This window comes from Lagenorhynchus albirostris, chromosome 11 (assembly GCF_949774975.1).
Source record: "Lagenorhynchus albirostris chromosome 11, mLagAlb1.1, whole genome shotgun sequence".
NCBI lineage: Eukaryota > Metazoa > Chordata > Mammalia > Artiodactyla > Delphinidae > Lagenorhynchus > Lagenorhynchus albirostris.
In genome coordinates this window covers 94,497,221-94,512,963 of record NC_083105.1, presented here as the reverse complement: position 1 = coordinate 94,512,963, position 15,743 = coordinate 94,497,221, and positions in this window count along the sequence as shown.

Below are 15,743 nucleotides of genomic sequence, written 5' to 3'. Positions count from 1 at the left end.
GAAAGGGAAGTCCTGCTTGAAAGGAGGTTGTGTTTTTCTTGGGGATGGAGCAGAGTCTCTTAGATCCCTGAATAGATTCACATCCCTGGCTCCTTGGATTAAAGTCCTCTGTGGGGGGCTTCCCTGGTGGCACAGTGGTTAAGAATCCACCTGCCAATGCAGGGGATATGGGTTCGAGCCCTGGTCCAGGAAGATCCCACGTGCCGCGGAGCAGCTAAGCCCGTGCACCACAACTACTGAGCCTGTGCTCTAGAGCCCGCGAGCCACAACTACTGAGCCCACGTGCCACAACTACTGAAGCCCACGCGCCTAGAGCCCGTGCTCTGCAACAAGAAAAGCCACTGCAATGAGAAGCCCACGCACTGCAACAAAGAGTAGCCCCCGCTTGCCGCAACTAGAGAAAGCCCGCATGCAGCAATGAAGACCCAACACAGCCAAAAATAAATAAATTAAAAAAATATATTCTCTGTGGGAGTCAAGTGTGGATGTTGATTGCAGGAAGATCTTTATAAAAATAGGGGGTGGGGTGCCTACCTCTGGGGGGCTAATTCTCCATTTGTTTCCTGATGGGACTCTCCAGAGTGGGTTAGCTAATAGCAGCTCTCTCTCCCTCTGGGCTGGTGGGTAAAAGCTAGTGGATGGGTGCTGTTTCAGCTCAGTGGAAGACTTCAGAAGCAAGCTGAATTTGAATCGGGTTATGGGTGGTGGGTAAGAAGGGATTGGAATTATCCTGAAGGAGTCTGAACTTTCTAAATGGGCAGGATCTCTAACTTAGGGTCTGTGGACCCCTGAGGTATATGCATATTTCTGGGGAGACTAAAAAGGTTAAAAACCTCTTCTAAAGCTTATCTGTTGTTTCTGAAGTATATACGTATTATGCTTTGCTAGGATGGGAAGATAGGGCTCTAAGGGGAGAAAGGTGGATGATGTGTCTTCAGGCATATTAGTAGGCCCAGACCATAAACTAGAGTCCCAAGCAGAACAAGTAAAATGCCATTGTGAAGGGCAGGAGGCACAGAAATAAACGAACGCGATCTAGTAGTAAAGGAGGGCAAAGCTGCTGGTTTGTATCACTAATCTGAACTGTTCTCATGCTCCCTGTCTGCAAAGGCAAGATTGCAGAAGTCTTGAGGCTGAAACCCTAATCGAGGTGTCTGTGAGTTTCCTGGGGCTGCTGAAACAAAGTACCAGAAACCGGGGGACTTAAAACAGCAATTTGTTGGATCACAGTTCTGGAGTCTAGATGTCCAAGACCAAGTTATCAGCAGGGTTCCATCTGAAACGTCTCGGGAAGGGTCTGTCCTTGCTGCCTCCTAGCGTCTGGTGGTGGCCAGGGGTCCTTGGCTTGTGGCAACATAGCTCCAGTCTCTGCCTCCATGTCTTCACGTAACCTTCTTCCCTGTGTGTCTGCCTTCACACGGCCTTCTTATAAGGATGCTTTCATTGGATTTAGGGCACATCCTAATCCAGTATGACCTCGTCTTGACTCATTATCTCCACAAAGACCCTATTTCCAAATAAGGTCACATTCTGGGATTCCACGTGGACATGAATTTTGGGGGGGACACCATTTAGCCCAGTACAAACCGTCTTTCTGGACTGTTGTGTTTTGGGGGGTTTAAGATTGTGTTGTGGAATACAAGTGGTAGATAGAGTTAATTACAAAGAAAGTGGAGAAAAGACAGGAGACAGGTCTTCAGAAACAGGATGGGTAGAAGTAGAGAAATTTACAATGACATCCTCTGAAATGAAATGTAAATTGTTTTGTAGTCAAGGTCCCAAAGGGTCTCGTTTTAGAAATGGAGAAGGTTTCCGGCCTTTCTTCTTGTCCCATTTTAGTGTAATTCCTTAGTTCTGCTTGCCTGATTTAAGAAACTGAGGGCTTCAAAACAACCAACCAACCTCTCCCCCTCCCTCAATTGCAAACGATTCCCACACCTAACTTTTATGACTTAAAGGGAGTATCTTGCAATAGTCATTAATAATGCTGGCCCAGAGAAAATTCTCCCTTATTTCTCATCCGAATCATAAAACCACTTTATGCAGTATTCATTGTATCATGGCTTCATACTAGCTAACATGGTTTTACTTCCTCTGTACAGAGCTAAAGTGAGATGAGGAAAATGTCTCTACCTTGTGAAGGGGTCTTAGGATCCCAGTGATGGGGTTTCAGCTGAGCAGGCTATTCTAGGCTTAAAAGCAGGCCCAGAATTCCAGGCTCTCGAATTTAAGGGCACTCGGGATTCTAGTAGTTGCCCAGAGGGATCTAGACTCAACTAGATCTTGATGATTCTTTTCTTAGTCCCTCAAAAATGTGATGAATATCCTAGAACTTGGCTGACTCTATAAAGACATCTGGCTTACAGCCAGAGTGTTTTCCAGGTAGCTTCCTACCTGCAGATACATCCAAAAATCCAAATCAAAGACTCTGTGTACCCCAGGTCCCTCAAAGCCCTGGGAAATGAGACCAGAAAGAACCACAGGCTGTGGTATTGGTTACAGAAAATGAAGGCGTCCAAGTTATCAAAAGCAGGTAACAAAATAACATCAAGCAAGTATGCTCCAAAGACTTGAATGCAGAATTAGAGAGTATACGAGAAGTTTTAATCCACATAGTTCTCAAGGTGAAATCTAGCCTCAGGGCTGATAATAAATCAGGGTGTGAGTCACCCCTCTTCAGTAGGAATGATGAGAGACCCAGACCCTGGCACTAGAGACTCAAGGGCTACCCACACCCACATTCTTTTTCATGCCTCACCTGTCCCAGGTATGCACTAAAAATAACTGCAGAAACTTGAACTCTGGGAAATCACACTGAACAGTCTCACCTAGAAGAAAGAGTTGATTTGTGCCCAGTGGAAGAGAGATGGGGAAAAATGGGCTCATGTAGAGACTGTGTAATCTCTAGTTGCTGGGCCCTGATGTCTTCATATTCTTGAAGTTTTTATCTGTTTGTAGTCCACCCAATACCTTCCAAAACTATAATTCTTCATTAACCTGTGGATGCCATCTAGGGACTGGAAGAAACTGGAGGGATGCGGAACACAGCGAAGTGTGGGGAAAGTGTTAAGAGACTTGCTCACGCTGTAGCTCTGTGACCTCGTGAGAGTTACTGAACCTCGATTTCTCTCACTTGTTAATACGGAAATAAGAGCATCTCGCCAATCTGCCTCAGAGTCTTGAAGCTGGTTTTATTGATTTTTAAATTCTGTTCCCTCCCTCTCTCCCTTCCAGTGTCTGCTCTGTCCCAGCCACTGTGCCACGTACCAGGAAGACCACACTGAAGAGAAAGGTCAGACGCTGTCTTGGATGAACTCAGTCTTAGCCTGGTATTGTGGTTGTGCTTGCCCAGGGAGCAGGGCCTCTTCGTGGGTGTGACTCTAACATCTTGCAGGGCCCAGCACACAGTGAAGGTTCAATATCTGTCCTTTTCTGAAACTGTGTATTGGCATCTTCACACGTGTCTTTAGTTCCCTTCAATCCTGAAAGGTGGATGTTACTGTTCCCATTATAAGCTAAGGAGCCGGACTATCCAGTCTGCCTCTTACCAGCTTGTGAGACCTTGGGCAAAGTATTCAACCTTTTCTTGTTTCAATCTCCTTATCTGAAGAAACACAGATAGTAATAAACCTACCTTGTGAGGTTTAAATGAACTCTACTGCGGCTGTCCTCATAATGATCAGTAAGTGTTAGCCATTGTGATTGTCATTATTATTACTATTATTACAGATGAAGAGTGGCTAAGTACCTTGCCCATACAGCTTGTCATACAGCGTGTAATGGACCAAATTTGATTTCAAGCCTCTACTCTTTATGCTAAATACACTATGTGTGTGTTAAGTGTGTGCGTATAATTTCATATTATTCATTCAGCAAGTGCTTATTGCATGAAGACTGAGCCATCATTTTTAATTTCTTCCTTTGGAAAAATGTATTCCATGTAACAAACAAGTATGACACAAATGAGCTTTCGGACTCCAGCCTATTCAATATTTGCAGATTGGAACGGCCAGGTGGGAGAATATGACATTTTCATTTCCACCAGTAGATGGCAGAAGGGAGAAAAGATACCCCTAAATGGGAGGAGTTTTCACAGTGGCTGATTAAAAGAGCTCTTTGTCTAATGTTTGGCCCACAGTGACTAAGGGCCCGGGGGTCAGGGTGGGTATGAGAACTACCTTCAGGTATTTGAAGGTGTCAGCCTTCAAGAAGGTCTACTAGGTCGACCCAGAAGATGGGGACTGGGGATAGAAGTAAACTGAGGCTCAGATGTAGTAAGAAGAAGAAGTTGCATTCCACTATTATCTCTTCCTCACATTCCCAGCCTGCATTCCCTACTGTTCAGCCTGCAAGCAGCTTTGTTCTTTTGAAAAATCTGCCCTTCCCTCCTGGGATTTTAAGTCCCTTGTCCTCCGTTTATGTCCCCTCCAGCTCCCACCCCAGGCTGTAACCTCAGAGTACTGTTATTCTCCCCCCAACATCACTGCCTATTCCCACTACATGTTCGTGTTTCTGAGTGTAAACTTGCCAAGCCATGAACCCCCCTTCTGTTGTACCTTCTCTTTTACTGCACACCCATCTAGTAAGCTTTGTCCATAGCCCTCACTCCTCTGTCAGATAAGCCTGGTGCCGGTGAACTGGAGAGCCACTTGTTCCTTCATTCTGTCCTAAAGACATATCTTTCAGCTCCAAGTGATGGGCCATTGTCCCTCTGGTTCCAGAAGAGTGGTAGCAGCCTTCAGGTGTGGTGGTCAGAAATAACGGAGCTAACTCCACCGTCACTGATTTCTGTGCTGGCTCGCTCTTCACACATTCCTTTTGGGGGAGGAGTCCACTGGTGACTCCTGCCCAATACCTGACCTCTTAGAAACTCTCCAACCCAAGCTGTTCTATCCTGTGCCGACTTCAAACCAACATCCTTATTGTGTTTTCTGGGTCGGTCAAAACAGCAGGGACCAGGAGAAGGCTTCTTATCTGACATATTTCTACTTGTATATTTGTAATGGATTGTTGCTCTTTACATAAGGATGTGGAGAGCCTGCTGTGCGCTAGGCATTTGCTAGGTGCTTGGCATATACTGTTCCATTCACTGGAGATAATGAGTCATTTCTTGAGGAAACAGAAAAGCTTGTTTGTGATATTTTAAAATCACAACCTGGTCACTCCTTATTCTTTGTCTTCCGTGATTTCTTAAATTCATCCAAAGCTGTTCAGGAAATTAGCATGGTGAGCTGATGCTGACAAAATGAAATAGAGATTTGATCACATCAGAGATAATCTGTGACTTCTCTGTCCATTTCGTTGATCTGGGTAGAATCCAAAGACCTGAGGGTGAGGGGGGAGTGGAAGAGATGCCTCTCTTCACCATAGTTTTATATTTTCACCAAGTCTCTATAAAATTAATAAATTTGATGTTTAGACTCTGTCATAATATTCATGTGAAACCTCACCCCAAACCAGAATTTTAGGGTTGAGAGGACCTTGGTGGTCAACCAGATCGTTCATTTTTCCTTTGAGGATACTTAAAGGCAGTATGTGTATCTTTGTAAGTTTGTATATGTTTTACAATGTGTAAGTTTGTGTTTGTTTTATAACATGCTCACAAGGTTATAACAATTTAAAGAGAGACACTATTCTTCAAAAAAGTTCTACTCACTGCTGAGGTCCTGGGTTTGACCCCCCATTTCGGGAACTAAGATCCCACCAGCCATGCAGCACAGCCAAAAAAAAAAAAGCTCTGATGGAATTTTGTTCATAATAGCTGCCTAAAGCGAAAAAACGCTTGCTTTTCAGGGTAATAGCTTAAGACTGAAGTCTCCTTTTTGAGAAACATGGTGGAAGATGTTGAGGCACAAATACGTGTTTTAGATGGCCCTGGTTAGCCTAATTTTCCTAACGAACGCCAGTGTTGTCCCCAACCAGGTTCCAGGTGCTATCTTGGGAGGAGTACGGGTAAGTCATATTTCATAGCTCACCTCTTTAACATCTTTGCCCAGGTGAACTCCAGTTGATGTGATCACCAAGAGCGGCCTGGAAGGAGGCCAAAAGCCCCAAAAGGACAAGGTTCAGGCCAGCAGTTTACGTGGGAAAGAGGGAAGAGCCACCTCTGGGCTGATCACCGGGGTAGGGTGTGGGGAGGGAGAGGAAAGAAGGAGTGAGTGTATCTCCTGAGACTGACAGCCTGACGTAGGCTGCGGAGTTTATGGTACTGGCAGGAGTACCGTCATTTCCTGCCTCTTCTCCTCCACTCTGCAGACTCCCTGAGTCACTCACTGGTCAGTGGCCCGTGGCCAGGGCTCGTTTCTTTTTCCTCTGACCTCGAGGAGCAGTGGCCACAGTGGGGCACAGACATCCAGGGGAGTGCATGACAGTTTATCGGAGTATGAGAAGAAGACACTAGAATTTTTACTTATATTTAACTCATCCTTTTTGAATTTCTATTCTTGTATATTTTTTATAATGCACATAAAATATTATTTTAATGACAACATATACAAGTATGGAAGTATCTTAAAAATGTTAAATAGGGGTGCACTATTGGGAAAGTTGGAGACTAAAGCCCTAGGAAATTATTCTGACAACAGTCCTTTAGAAGAATTACGTTTCATTCTGAAATTAATTTTCAAACAAAACTCTGATATATCCTTACAGTTAAAAAAATTGTTTTTTAAAGAGCAGTTTTAGGTTCACAGCAAAATTGAGAGGAAGGTACGGAGATTTCCCATATACCCTGCTGTCTCCATGCTTGTATAGCTTCCCCCATTATCAACATCCCCTACCAGAGTGGTACATTTAACCACAGTACAGTTAACAATCACTGAACCCACATTGACCCATCATAATCACCTGAAGTCCATAATTTACCTTAGGGTTCGCTCTTGGTGTTGTACCTTCTATGGGTTTGGACAAATGTATAATGATGTGTATCTACCATTGTAGTATCATAGAGTATTTTCACTGCCCTGTAAATCCTCTGTGCTCCACCTGTTTGTCCCTCCCTGTGCCCTGAAACCCTGGCAACCACTGATATTTTTACGGTCTCCATAGTTTTGCCTTTTCCAGGATGTCACATCGTTGGAATCATACAGTATATATATAGCCTTTCCGGTTAGCTTCCATCGCATTATAGCTCATTTCTTTTAAGCGCTGAATAATATTCCATTGCCTGGATGTATCATAGTTTATCCATTCACCTACTGAAGGACATCTTGGTTGCTTTCAAGTTTTGGCAATTATGAAAATAAATTATGTTGCTATAAACATTCCTGTGCAGGTTTTTCCTCCCCCTACTTCTCTTTTAATGTGGTAAAATACACATAACATAAAATTTACCATCTTAACCATTTTAAAGTATACAGTTCAGTGGTATTAAATACATTCACATTGTTGTGCAACCACTACCGCCATCCATCCCCATGGCTCTTTTCATCTTGCAGAATTGAAACTCTACCCATTAAACAATAACCCCCCTTTCTCCCCTCCCCTCAACTCCTGGCAACCACCATTATACTATCCATCCTTATGATTTTGACTAAGTACCTCATGTAAGTAGAATCATACCGTGTTTGTCTTTTTTGTGACTGGTTTATTTCACTCAGCATAATATCCTCAAGGTTCATCCATGTTATAGCATATTGCAGAATTGCCTTCCTTTAAAGAAGGCAATAAAGAGTTGTATGTACAGACCACTTGTATATAGCCACATTTTGCTTATGCATTCGTCTGTTAAGTGTGCACTTGGATTGCTTTCATGTTTTAGCTATTGTGAATAAGGCTGCTATGAATGTGGGTGTACAAATATCTCTTGGAGACCCTGCTTGCAATTCTTTTGGGTATATATACCCAGAAGGGAAATTGTTGGGTCATAGGTAATTCTATTTTTAATTTTTTGAGGAAGCACCAAACTATTTTCCACAGAAGCTGTACCACTTTACATTTCCACAAACAGTGCACAAGGGTTCCAATTTCTACATCCTCACCAAAAGCTGTTTTTTTTCTGCTTTTTGTTTGTTTCTTGTTAGCTGCCATCCTAATTTGTGTGAGGTGGAATCTCATTGTAGTTTTGATTTGAATTTCCCTAGGTGATGTTGAATATCTTTTCATGTGCTTACTGGCCATTTGTATATCTTCTTTGGAGAAAAGTATTCAAGTCCTTTGCTCAGTTTTGAATCAGCTGCAAACAGAGATAATGTATTCCTTTCCAATTTGGGTGTCTTTTACTTCTTTTTTCTTGCCTAATTGTTCAGGCTAGCACTTCTAGTACTATGTTAAATAGACAGGGTGAAAGCGGACATCTTTACCTTGTTCCCAGTCTTAGAGGAAAAGCTTTCAGTCTTTTATCATTGCATATGAGGTTTACTATGGCTTTTTAATATATGGCTTTTATTATGTTGAAGTAGTTTCCTCTACTCCTAGTTTGCTGAATGTTTTTATCATGAAAGGGTATCAGATTCTTTTTCTGCATTAATTATATGATCACGTGTCTTTTCCCCTTCGTTCTGTTGATGTCATGCATTATATCCATCAATTTTCCAACGTTGTACCATTCCTGCATTCCAGGAGTAAATCCCAGTTGCTCACTTGTAATCCTTTTAATATGCTGCTGAATTCTGTTTCCTACTATTTTGTTGAGGATTTTTGCATAAATGTTCATGGGGAATATTGTTTTGTGGTTTTCTTGTAGTGTTTTTGTCTGGCTTTGGTATCAGGGTAATCCAGGCCTCAGATAATCACTTAGAAAGTATTCCTTCCTGGGAATTCCCTGGCAGTCCAGTGGTTAGGACTTGGTGCTTTCACTGCTGTGGCCCAGGTTCAATACCTGGTTGGGGAACTAAGATCCCGCAAGCTGCACAGCATGACAAAAAAAAAAAAAAAGTATTCCTTCCTTTTCAGTTTTTTGAAAAAGTTTGAGAAGGATTGGTATCAGTTCTTTAAAGAGGTTTAAAGTCATTTAAAGAATATTTGGTAGAATTCATAAGTGAAACCATCAGGTCCAGGGCTTTTCTTTGTTGAGAGATTTTTATTACTGGTTTACTTTCCTTGCTAGTTATAGATCTGTTTAGATTTTCTATTTCTTCATGATTTAGTCTTCGTAAGGTCTTGTGTTTCTAGGAATTTGTCCATTTCATTGAGGTTATCCAATTTGTTGACATACAGTTGTTCATAGTACCTCTTACAACCCTTCTTATCTCTGAAGAATCAGGAGTAATGTTTCCACTTTCATTTCTTTTTATTTTTAATTTTTGGCTGCATTGGGTGTTCATTGCTGCATGCAGGCTTTCTCTAGTTGCAGTAAGCAGGGGCTACTCTTTGTCACTGTGTGTGGGCTTCTCATTGCTGTGACTTCTCTTGTTGCAGAGCACAGGCTCTAGGTGCACGGGCTTCAGTAGTGGCAGCACACAGGCTCAGTAGTTGCAGCATGAAGGCCCTAGAGCTTGTGGGCTTCAGTAGTTGTGGTGTGTAGGCTCAGAAATTGTGGCTCATGGGCTCTAGAGCACAGGCTCAGTAGTTGTGGTGCAACGGCTTAGTTGCTCCACAGCATGTGGGATCTTCCCGGACCAGGGATCGAACTTGTGTCCCCTGCATTGGCAGGCAGATTCTTAACCACTGTGCCATCAGGGAAGTCCCTCTACTTTCATTTCTGATTTTAGTAATTTGAGCCTTCTTTTTTCTTAGTCCATCTAGCTAAAAGTTTGTCCATTTTGTTGATCTTTTTAAAGCAACAATTTTTGGTTTCATTGATTTTTTCTATTGTTTTCTATTCTATATTTGCTTCTCTCTGCTCTAATCTTTATTATTTCCTTCCTCCTGCTAGCTTTGAGTTTAGTTTCTTCTTTTTCTAGTTTCTTAAGTTGTAAAATTAGGTTGTTGATTTGAGGTCTTTGTTGGTTTTATTTTTCCTTTCTTTATCACTTTTCTTTTAATCTACCTGTGTCTTTATATTTAAAGTGGATTTCTTGTAGACAACATATTACTAGGTCTTGTTTTTTGGTCCACTCTGGCATTCTCTGTCTTTTAATTGGTATGTTTAGACCATTCACATTTAAAGTGATTATTAATATAGCCAGATGAACATTTACCATGTGTAACTATTTTCTTATCATTGCACTTGTTTTTTGATCCTATTTTTATCTTCCTCTTTCCTTCCTTTTTGTTTTTGTTTTTTGATGTGTTTATAGCTGTACAGTTTCCCCATAGCACCACTTTTGCCACATTCCATAAGTTTTGGTAAGTTGTATTTTCATTTTCACTACCCTCTAAGTATTTTCTACTTTTCCTTGTGACTTCTTCCTTGATCCATTGGTTGTTTAAAAATGTGTTGTTTAGTTTCTCCACAATTTTGTCAATTTCCAGCTTTCCTTTTGTTATTGATTTGTAACTTCATCTGGTTATGGTCAGAGATCATACTTTGTATGATATCTGTTTTTAAAAGTCTACTGAGACTTAATTTGTGGACTATCCTGGACAATGTCCCACATGCACTTGAGAAGAATGTGTATGTTGCTGTTGTTGGGTAGGGTGTTCTGTGTTTGTCTGCTAGAGCTAGTTGGATTATTTTGTTGTTTAAGTCCTCTATTTCCTTACTTCTGTCTCATTGTTCTATCCATTATTGTGAGTGGGGTATTGAAGTCTCCAACTATTATTGTAGAAGTTTTTCTCCCTTCAATTCTGCCAGTTTTTGCTTCATATATTTTGATGGTCTATCATTAGGTACGTGAATGTTTATAGTTGTTACATCATCTTGCTGTATTAAACATTTTATAATATATAATGCTTTTCTTTGTCTCTTGTAAACTTATTTGATTTAAAGTTGGAACTTCCCAGGTGGTCCAGTGGGTAAGACTCCACACTCCCAATGCAGTGGGCCTGGGTTCAATCCCTGGTCGGGGAACTAGATCCCACATGCATGCTGCAACTAAAAGTTCACATGGGGCTTCCCTGGTGGCACAGTGGTTGAGAGTCCGCCTGCCAATGCGGGGGGCGTGGGTTCGTGCCCCGGTCTGGGAGGATCCCACGTGCCGTGGAGCGGCTGGGCCTGTGAGCCATGGCCGCTGAGGCTGTGCGTCCAGAGCCTGTGCTCCACAACGGGAGAGGCCACAACAGTGAGAGGCCCGCGTAACGCAAAAAAAAAAAAAAAAAAAAGTTCACATGTCACAACTAAGAAGCCCACATGGTGCAACTAAAAAGCCCACATGCCACAACTAAGAGTCCGCATGCTGTAACTAAAGATCCCACATGCCGCAACAAAGATCCTGCATGCCACAACTAAGACCCGGTTCAGCCTAAATAAATAAATAAAGTCTATTTTGTCTGATATTAGTATAGCATCTCTGCTCTCTTTTGGTTACTATTTTCATGGAATATCTTTTCCATCCTTTTACTTTCAATCTGTTTGTGTCTCTAGAGCTGAAGTGTGTCTCTTGTAGACAGTCTATGATTGGTTCATGTGTTTTTATCCATTCTGCCAATCTCTGTCATGTGATTGGAGGGTTTAACTCATTTACATTTAAAGTAATTACTGATAAGGAGGGACTTCTGTCATTTTGCTGTTTGTTTTCTATATGCCTTATGGCTTTTTTTGGTCCCTCATTTCTGCATTGCTGTCTTCTTTTGTGTTTAGTTGATTTTTTGTAATGAAGTGTTTACTTTCCTTTTTCATTTCCTTTTAGCTATTGTCTTTGTGGTTACCATGAGGATTACATTTAAAATCCTAAAGTTATAACACTCTAATTTGAATTTATGCCAGCTTAATTTCAATAACATACAAAAACTCTGCTTCTTTACAGTTCTGTCCCCAGTCATTTCTGCTGTTGATGCCACAAAACTGGACTTTTATACATTGTGTGCCCCAAAACATGAGCTAATAATTCTTTTAAATGCATTTGTTTCTTAAGTTATGTAGAAAGCAAGATTTGGAGTTGCAAACCAAAGTCATAGTAATAATAGCTTTTACACAAATAATTTTTTTCCTTTAAATGTATTAGTGACTTAAATCATGTAGAAAACAAAAAGTACAGTTACAAAACATTGTTATAATAATACTAGCTTTTATAATTGCCCATGTATTTACCTTTATTGAGGTCCTTATTTCTTCATATGGCTTCTAGCTACTATCTAGTGTCCTTTCATTTCACCTTGCAGGAATCTGTTGAGCATTTCTTGCAGGGCAGGTCTAGTGGCCACAATGTCCCTTAGCTTTTGTTTATCTGGGAATGTCTTAATTTATCCCTCACTTTTGAAGGACAGTTGCCACTTAGGATTCATAGTTGACAGGTTTTCTGTTGTTGTCATTTTAGCATTTTGAGTATATCTATCAGCCCACTGGCTTCTGGCCTCCAAGTTTCTGATGAGAACTATGCTGATAATCTTATTTTATTGAGGATCAATAATATTAATACTCTTATTGTATGTGATGATTCACTTCTCTCGCTGCTTTCAATATTCTCTCTTTGTCTATGCCTTTTGAAAGTTTGGTTATAATGTGTCTCAGTGAGGATCTCTTTGAGTTTATCTTACTTGGAGTTCATTAAGCTTCTTAGATGTTTATACTCATGTCTTTCATCAAATTTGGGAAGTTTTTCAGCTGTTATTTCTTCAACTATTCTCTCTGCCCTCTTTTCTCTCTCTTCTCCTTCTGGGACTCTTCCTATGTGTATGCAGGTCTTCTTGATGGTGTCTCACAGGTCCCTTAGGCTCTGTTTACTTTTCATCGATCTTTTTTCTTTCTTTTCCTCCGATTTGATAATTTCCATCGTCCTTTCTTCAAATTCACTAACTCTTTCTTCTGCCTGCTCAAATCTGCCTTTGAATTCCTCTAGTGAATTTTTTCATTTCAGTTATTGAACTTTTCAGTTCTAGAATTTGTTTTTGGTTTCTTTTTAGGTTTTCTCTCTTTATTAATATTTTCCCCAAATTAATGTCAGACACCAAACCATAGATGCAAGGAGTTCAGAAAACACCAAGCAGATAAATGCCAAAAATCATACACCTAGGTGTATCATATTCAAATTACAGAAGTTCAAAGATAAAGAAAAAATCCTGAAAGAAGCTAGAGGGAAAAAATACCTCACCTATAGAAGAACAAAGATAAGAATTTCATCCAACTTTTCTTCAGAAACCATGCAAGCAAGAAGAAAGTGGAGAGAAATATTTAAAGCATTAAGAGAAAAAAAGTCCCACCAACCTAGAATTCTGTACCCGATGAGATTATCCTTCAAAAATGAAGGAGAAACAAAGACTTTCTCAGACAACGTGGAGGAAATTTGTTGCCAGTAGATCTGGGGTTGCTGAGGAAGGGAAAATCATCATATATGCCCCTAAGTAACTTGAGTTTTGAACAATGTGAATACGTATCAAAAACAAATAAAAATAAGTAACATGTAAATATAACTTACTGAATGAATATCCTCAATTAGCTAGGCACTGTGGAGTTCATAAACAGTTAATCCCAGTGCCTACACTTAAGGGGATTATAACCTAGTGGGAGTGAAAAGATAAGTATGCAAATTACTATAATGTAATTGATGCAGTGATAATTGCTATATCAAAGGGAGATGAAAAACTATAGAAGCCAATGTCTCACAAATGGTTTATTGTTAGTTATATGACCCATTTCCTAATGGTTTGGGACATTTAACTTTTGTTGATTAGCAGATTCAGGATCCTAGGCTGAGCTTGGCTCTGCTCCAGACACCCCTTCCCTTCCCGTACACATACCATCCTACCTCACCCTTACCCTTTCTGGTCTGGTAATTTGTGCAACCATCACCATAATTCAGTTTTAGAACACTTATAACCCCCGAAGTTTTCCTAATGCTCATTTGTTTTCCGTTCCTACTGTTTTGCCGTTCCTTGTATATTTTTTTCAAGAGGAAAAAATCATGAATTTGTACTGTTATTTTCAACTCAGGTTGCCCTGTAGGCAGCATCTTCTTTTGCCACACCTTGTGAATCAGAGACAGGTTTGGTTGGTGTTGAACCTAAACCTAGGATTGCCGCCATGTTAAATGGTGCATGACTCTCCCACTTTCCTTTGGAAGAGCTACCTAAGTGGGTGATAAAAATACTCATTCTGCTTTCAGCTCTCTGTCAATTCAACTTGGAGTGGCTTGGCTCATTTCCCCTTCATCACCTGAGTTTGGAAAAATAACATGAGGATCTCTTCTGCAAGGTAGAAGCCAAAATAGGGTTTCTCTGGTGGCACAGTGGTTAAGAATCCACCTGCCAATGCAGGGAACACAGGTTCGAGCCCTGGTCCAGGAAGATCCCACATGCCGCGGAGCAACTAAGCCATTGCACCACAACTACTGAGCCTGTGCTCTAGAGCCCACGAGCCACAACTTCTGAGCCTACACACCACAACTACTGAAGCCCACAAGCTCCAGGGCCTGCGTGCTGCAACTACTGAGCCTGTGTGCTGCAACTACTGAAGCCTGCGCACCTAGAGTCCGTGCTCTGCAACAAGAGAAGCCACTGCAATGAGAAGCCCATGCACCACAACGAAGACTAACCCCCGCTCGCCACAACTAGAGAAAGCCCGCGTGCAGCAATGAAGACCAAATCCAGCCAAAAATAAATAAATAAACTTTTAAAAATAAATAATTAATTTTAAAAAAAGCCAAAATAAATGCAGTGATGCCACATAAGGTTTTCTAATTTAACTTTTATCAGATGCCAAAATGCACAAAGTACTGTACAAAGCACAGCATTAAACCAAGTTACTAGCTACAGGGGCTGCAGTGGGATTACAGAGGCCAGGAAAACTCAGGAAAATGTATGGCACAGAAGTGTGTCTGACCTTATCCCAATGGTTGAGAGGTAAATGTGGAGAACAGCTACAGCTCACTTCTACGCTGTTGAAGTGTGGATTTCTGATGAGAGTCCCTTCTTTTCACCTCTTGCTTTTCAAATTAGGAAACGGCAAATGGAGAATTCAGGTGATTTGCCTTAAACCTCTAACTAGGTGGAGCAGAACACAACCAGGATTGACCTGGGCAGCACCCTGCTGCCTGCGGTGCAAGCCCGATGCAGCAGAGACTGTGAAGGAATAGGGAAGGCAAAGGGAGTCCTGCAGAGACCCAAGGTGGTGGCAGAAACCTCGAGTCCTCTATACTTCCGTGACATGGCTGTACTACGTGTGGGCTGTAACACACTGGGTGTTTAAGCTCTCTGCACTGCTGTACCTTCCTTCTTGTATAATGGGGGTAGCAGTAATGATACCACCCTCGCAGGGTTATTGTGACGATTAAAAGAATTAATTCATGTACTAATAGTAGACACTCAGTAAATATTAATGATGATGGTAATCATCATCATGATGATGATTTCTGTTTCTGGGTCCTGAGCAGTTTCTAAGTGCACCCTGGCATGTGCACTTTGGACCACTCAACTCTGAAGATCAATGCTCATAATCAGAACCAAATTCCCTTCTCCGACCTCTTTTCACCTGCCCACATCATTCTTCCACTTTCCTATGCTGCCTCCATCATTCAAAATAAATGGGAGTGGCTATTTGGGGTCTTTTGTGTTTCCATACACATTGTGAAATTTTTTGTTCTAGTTCTGTGAAAAATGCCATTGGTAGTTTGATAGGGATTGCATTGAATCTGTAGCTGGCTTTGGGTAGTAGAGTCATCTTCGCAATGTTGATTCTTCCAAACCAAGAACATTGCAGTGAGGTGGATGGACCTGGAGACTGTCATACAGAGTGAAGTAAGTCAGAAAGAGAAAAACAAATACCGTAT